Genomic DNA, 7440 nt, shown 5'->3' with positions numbered 1-7440 from the left:
ATGATGATGATGATGATGATGATGATGATGATGATGATGATGATGATGATGATGATGATGATGTATCTGTTGATAGTATGAAGGACTTACGAAATTTTCGAACGATCTATTTTCGACACAGCGATTTTGATATCGCGAAGGGCAGCCAACCGAGTGCATTAACGGGCGTGATGATCATCAAAGCCAGATCATTTGTTCACATGATTTACGTCGAAAAACTATGTCACTAGTTATGAAAATGATACTGATAACACACTGAATGAGAGATAAACCATATTTAATAAAACGTAGTGCGTTCGCATGCAGAGGAGAAGACTGACTGGTAAGGAGATTTGAAATGAACGGTGCAGCCAGAAAAAATAAATTTTACTGTAGAAATAGACTTCACATTTCCGCAGAATTATGAGACGAATACAAAACTATATGGACGGGGATCCAGTCATTTCGGATAGTCTGGATAATGATCTTGAGACAAGCAACTTAAGAATCTGATAGTTGGAACAAATTTACTGCAAGCGTTCAACTTGCGTGGGAACATTCCCACTGAAAGAAATGTTTTTATGAAAATTACATAGCTGGCGTACGCAGATATGACGTAACCAAAGTTGGCCTCGTATCAGATAAGGATCCTCTTATCTATGTATGTTGGAACACTAAACACTTGTGCGCATTTGTGATGCCACAAACGAGCACTGTGGCAGACGGCAGTAAATTGTGGCAAATTGTCGACACGCTATTTATTTTTTCCAGTCTCTTTGTATAACTCCATAGCACCTCACTTTCAGCATCACATTATTACACAATCATACACATTGGAGGTCTCTCAAAAAGGACCCACTTTTCAAAGAACTAACAGATGGTCCATATACAAGCAGGAGCGACTGTGGGAGTGCCCAGTTCTTTATCAGCTCAAAAGCCGCACTTCAACTTGCCAATCGGCTCCAGTAGTTCCCATTCTTTTCTGGTCTGATCGTTACAAGTAAGTTGTATAAAGCTAGTTAGTAGGGGCACGCCGGGTCTTGAAGGAATTAATGGATTTGTCCCAGTCAGGTTCATCAAGGAGGACGTTCCTCCGCAGAAAGAATCGAAATTATTGTTTGTTTAGCTGTCTAAACATTGTGTCTGTGCCATGCTTTGGGACTCCTCTGGATACGAGGACGACATTTTTGCTTCTCTTGAAGACATCGTTTTAGGATGTTATTCATCGCAGTGTGTTCCACGAATATTCCGCAAATTTTTTGGAACCTGCAGTTTCCCCTTCCAAAGGACCAAATTTTCTAGGCTGATTTTTGTCCGATGAATACGTGCAATTTTCACAGAAACTGCAGAAGAATTCGAGTACCAAAGTGAATAGAACGCTGGTAAGAAGGCCAGCTCTCGCGGTCGTACATTTGTAAATATTTACTATTGCGAGGACATCCTTGAAATCATCTGGGTGCAACTCAACGTTTACACATCCGCCAGTTCCATTAGTTGTCGGCCACCTGCCGCAAAGGCAAACAGTACTTTGTCAAATTTGGATTGGTTTCTATGTTCAGGTGATCCGAAACTGTTAGAATGCAGGCAATATTGCAATTACTTAGCTTGATCTCAAGGTGAAAATGTTTTGTGAAATTACTAAAACTGGTTTGGTAATTCTCTTTTTCCAAAAACTATGCACAAATCTCATATGATCGGAGGGATCTTGTAGACCGCAGTTGTCCCTATTATTGAGCCTATGTTCACGTAATTATCGAAAACCTAGCTGTACAGCAGTCTACGTGGTTACGTCCACCCAAAATAGGTTCTCCTAAAGCGGCTGTTTTACAATGCATCACTGAATTTAACACAAGTAAGTCACCTATACAGATTATTAGTTTTTTTAGTTTTGCCTTTTTCTGATAAGAAACACGGTGCGCTGTAAGCATTCCTAGTCTTTCACATTGAACACCTCGATTCGAAACCCATATTCCAATCTTGGGTTCTCAATTAAGAACAGTTTGAAGGGTTTTCTATGGAGGAAAATATTGGTAGCTCATGTAGCGTAGATGGTCGCTGGTTTGTTCGCTGAGCTGGGAAATTTGGTGACAAACGTTTCATCACCGATCGAAGTGACATCATCAGTGCGTTGTCAGGGAGCGCAGTGGTGAGTAGCACAGGAACCGTCCCATCGCTACGCCCAACTACGCTTCGAACAAGCCAACGAGCAGTTTTAAAGGTGGTCACCTATTTGAATAATTCCCTTCTAAATTTCAGAAGTTGTTTCCAGCTCTGCTTTTAGCCTCCTGGATACTATAAATTTCAGTCTCTCAGCTACAAACCATATACCTAAGTAGAGTGTTTCTAGCTGCCACAGTCTCGTTTAGGCAGCATATGAAATAAAGAAACGAGAGTCACACGTTCGAAGCGATAACATATTCAGTTGGTTGATGTTAACTGGTTCCGTCTATTCGGTGGGGTTAGAAGGGAGAGAGCTATTCATTTAAAACAAAAGTTTGGATACAAGATAGTCATTGATTCCGTGATCCAACCACATCCATCATGGGGATTAATCATCGGTCTGTCTTGTCCAGGCGACCAATGTAACTGACTTGATTAGTAAGTGCTTTCATGCAATGAAAGTTTAGTTTTTATTGAGATTTCATGAGAGTTTAACTACGTTGAATATGGTTGTGTAGGCGATTTCATCGAACTCCTTCCATGCTCCGAAGAATTCCTGTGAAAGCAAAAACCTGCCAAAATTTCCTTACCCCGTTTCATCGAAAGCTTACCTTTTGACTCAATAGATGTGTTCATGTGATTTATATAACATCATGATCAAGAACACTTGACGTGCAACATTCTGGTGTCGACGGAAATGCAATCTCGCTGTCATGTTCGTCAGACTAGTTCCTACTTGAGAGCACATGTCAAACAACTACCAGCACTTTCATTCATGGTACCTGAGAGTTATTTGTTCGAACATAGATTTGGGTCTCATTTCAGCTGATCTTCCAAACTTCTGTGGTGTGAGGATGGTGAGATGAGGACCACTGGCACTTTTTGGAGGCAGAAGTAGGGCGTATTAGTTGTTCAGAATCGTGTGTCATGTTAGTGGAAAAGATGCCGCACAGAGCGTAAGGAGTGAAAGCTGTGGAAGTGACAGACGCAGAGGAATTAATATAACTGAATAATTCACTTTTCTAAAAAGTTTGGTGACAGTCTGTAGATTTATTGCTGGGCAGCGTTTCGCTTTTGACACAAAAGCTTCGTCAGGCCAAGTGACTAGGTTCCGAGGATGGTCAAGATTTAAGGTAGAAAGGAGAACCAATCAGCTAAGTCAAGCTAAATCTCTGTTGGGTGTCGGCCGAAGGATTTTCGTGTGTTAGGGTAGATGTTGGGTCGATGGGTCTAGCCTAGGGTCTAGTTCTTCTGGATCGGTTCGTTTGATGGTCCTTTATGAACGTCGTTTGAACCCTCTGTCCGTCTGTTTGGATGACCTAGTGCTAACATGGTTGCGCCAGAGGGATGTTGTGACCTTTGGTCGGGTTAGGACTTTCACCCCCCACCCCCGGTTTTTGCTAATGATTCTACGTGGATTGACGACCACACCGTCACGTGTCAACTCGGCTTATTTAAGACCGCTTTCCATACGCTCGCCGGTTCCACACCCTCGATTCTATTCACGCTGTGATGCTTAATAATTTCCACCTCCTGGGCTATCAGCCACTGTGGTGCGAATCGCAGTCCCGGTCTTGAAACTTTCACATTCTCCAGATCTATTCTGTCCCGTGTCTAAGACACGTACCACCATCGCTGAGTCTTTGACCAGCGTTTGGTATTCCTCTGCATTCCTTGGTGGTTTTTTTTATCCTTCTTTTATGCTCACCAATTCCGGTTTCAGGAAAGCTACTCTAATGGTAGATAATTTCAGCAGCCTTTGAATAACCTCCGATGTTCCTGCTTTATATGGAATGACTACTGTGCCAATCCGTTCCTTACTGGGTCTAGATACTGGAGCCAATATCGACCAACCTCGGAACCTAGTCACTTGGCCCGATGAAGCTTCAGTGTAAAAAGTGAAACGTTGCCCAGCAATAAATCTATCGATTGTCGCCAAACTTTTTCGAAAACGATAACTATTCAATTGGTTCCAAGTATTTTTCACCTGAGTGAATAATTCACAGGTTTTGTCACCTAGCCACGTTAGAGTGTGCATGAGAAACTTCCTTAGCAGAAGTCATCCAGTGTAGGGATGCGGGGGTTCTTCAGAAGAACAACTACTAGAAGAGCTAACGTAGAGGAGGCTTGAGAAAGGTACGGAGGGCGAAAGCTGGGCAAGGATATGCGTAAGCCGCTTGATCGTCACCATCAAATAACAATGGTCTGTTACATCAAATCCCTTTGATAAACTCATCAGACATGATCAAACGTTTTGTACCGCTAGTCCGTTTGTGGTAGTTAAACGAACGGTATGATTTCAAAGTAGCTTCAAAAAAACGTTCTTCTTCTGTATGGCAGTTGGGGAAAAACATAAGCATATGAGTTTATGAGCAAATCGGTGACTTCCGACTAATTGGTCGCTTGGTTTGCTCAACATTCGCTGAGGCTCACTCGGTGACACAGACACAACAGCATGCTCGTTGGTATGAAAATTTGTTCAGTTGCTTTGAATTGTGGAACTAGTTTAAAGGCTATGTGAAGAAAAACACACTAAGTGAGGTAATCGGCGGGAAATTAACGCCTTTAGACATATGACCTTGCTAGCTCATTTTGATAGGTAGCGCTTACGCATGCTCGGCCTGTACTATGGAGTGTGTATGCTAAGAGATAAATCAGTTCTCCTACTTTGATTAGCTTTTAAATGAGCGCATAAAGTCTTTTGTATCTGCTAATTAGACGCAACAATGCTTTAGACTGAAACGTTGAATTCCATGCCAACTCCAGCAAGTTATACTGCACTATTGGCCTCACCTTGGGAAGGTTTAGAACCTGAAACCATCGTTTAGCTTTATTAAACATATTTACCAGAAATTACGACAAATTCAAGCCTGGCTAATCCGAGCACTAAAAGATCGAAAGCTGATGGTCAGAAAAGACTATGTCTAAAGCTTATGAGCTCTCGCTGAAATCAACCCCAGGAGATAAGGAAAGACAAGGACGCTTCCTGAGCTATCAGCAGTAAGAACGATGTCCAAAAGTGAATATGCGCGACAACAAGCCCCAGAATGAACAGGTTTGATTTTTTACTCCGTTTTGGAAAGTGTGGTGTGATAATTTGACCACCTTCAAAGTCAGCCAAACTCTGATCTATCCGCTCTCCAATCTGGTATTTAAGAACTAATGGGGTTCGCCCGATTCAGACATTGAACTGTCATTATCGTCGGCTGGGTTAGCTTTAAAAACGTCGTGCGCCCAGTTTACTGACGACTGTGTGAAGTATAAAACAAGCTTAGGGCTAGGATTTATTCCACTTTAATCACAGAACATGTACTCATTTCTTCGAACATCTCAGAAGATCCAGTGCGAAAAATGTTGAAAGAGAAATGAAGTGGAAAAACTTTATGATTTACGCGTTTTCGCCCACGCTGCAAGCACTGGAAGGTCCAATCCCAGGCAGTTCCCTGACAGTGAGGGATGCGTGATGAAAGTATGTCGGATAAAAACCATGATGGTATTGATTCACAAACTGAATTAATCCGACCGCATTCCTACCAAGTGAATTCCAGTTATACGCCGGCAGACAAAACATAGTAACACCTTAATGAAACTCGGATGCAGAAATCATTCCTGGGCCGCAAACTGCGGTTTGTATACTTGTTATAAAAACTTGTGTGAAGTAGTAGTGAAAAGACCTTTGTCACTTAGCTCCTTACCATCACAAGTTAATAAAAGACATCTGAGACATGGGTCATTAGATTTGCCTCGATCTCTAAGCTTTCTGAGGCGCACCATTCATACTGGATCGAGCTTCACCTTTTTCAATGAATACCTCAAAGATACTGGGAATTATGTGCGCAAAAAACAGTTACGGCATATAAAGATTACTAACAGCGTTCGTTTTCACAGAACACGAATCAGCAAACCTAGAAATACAAGAGTACCTTTTACGTCATCTGTTGCCATTTTTGTTTCTAGTTAGTGAAACGCTGTGTGTATGTGCTCGAGTCAGAATTTGTCAGGCACCTGGTCTTGGATACCACATGTCAGTAAGACATAAATCATACATCGTTACTCCTGGTGATCCCAAACCTGACGCTCGTGTGCAACTTTTGGAGCTCACACAGCGTTCACCTTAAATATCGCACAGCTTACTTCTTCTACCAACGATCATTTCGCGATACCTCCGCTTCTGGACAGCTGAGGGGCACCATTAGTTATCGGTAGCTGATGTGTACGGGAAATATTACGGATTTACGCTTAAATCGGGCGATACCTGGCTTAGAAGACATAGAAAAGAAACAATATACAAAATATGTTCGACAAAAATTTATGACAACTTTCTGTCATAATCCTGTTCCGGCTACTTTGTCTCCTAACGTCCACGTAACTCCTTGGCACACCAACGCTTGTCCGAAACAACAAATAACTTTGTTTGGAGGCGTTCTCTAATTTGATTTTGGAGATATGGACCCCATCTCTAACTGACACTTCTGCATGTTATACAGGATCCCAGTTCGTTTAAGATGTGGGATGGACCCCAGTACCCTGAAACGGCAAAGAAAAATCGCCTTGTGATAAAACGCCTCTACATCACCGCCTGATTGAACCAGGAAGCCCAGCTGTTTGGTCCCAGGTAAATCGACCGTATGTTTTACTGTGCCTAGCAGACAGATAAGCTTTCGCAGTTTTTAGGCTTCAACCGATTTCATCATTACGGATTTTACACTACTAGTCATCCCGTGCATCTGGTTCACCCAGACTGACATACGTCGCTGCCCACTATAGGTGTTGAGAGTGAGGCTATCAATTCATTGGGATTACTCTGTAAGTGGGAGCATCCTCCTAGATTATCCGATCATTAGGCCACTTTATTTATGAACATTTCGTTAATCTGGTTCTCAGAAGAATTACACCAGTGATGAGGAGTGCATTTGTTCAAAGGTAAACTTTTCTAGTAAGCACCTCCGCAGTGAGCAGTTCGAGGACCGAAAAAGGCGCCTTTTCGGAGGAACGAATGCTCCAGGGACTCAGGCACTCATTGCCCACCCATAGATGTCAGACTATCAGAAGTGGGTCTTTAAACACTGATCAAAACAATATTCCCCGACCTTCTTTTATGTAAACTTTGGTGATTAAGAAGTAGACTGAAGAATGAATAGTGACAGACATAATGCGCAATCAACTTATTCCAACTATTACGCGACTATCGGGTGGGACTGATGACAATCCGGTACACGAAATCAGTCTGCATGCAGATGGGTTGTTTTATTCAGTGACGATAAGTTTCTATTTTTGAACTTTCCTACCTGGTAGTAAATT

Source organism: Opisthorchis viverrini, assembly GCF_000715545.1.
Source record: "Opisthorchis viverrini unplaced genomic scaffold opera_v5_308, whole genome shotgun sequence".
Lineage (NCBI taxonomy): Eukaryota > Metazoa > Platyhelminthes > Trematoda > Opisthorchiida > Opisthorchiidae > Opisthorchis > Opisthorchis viverrini.
Note: the sequence above shows the minus strand (reverse complement) of the source record.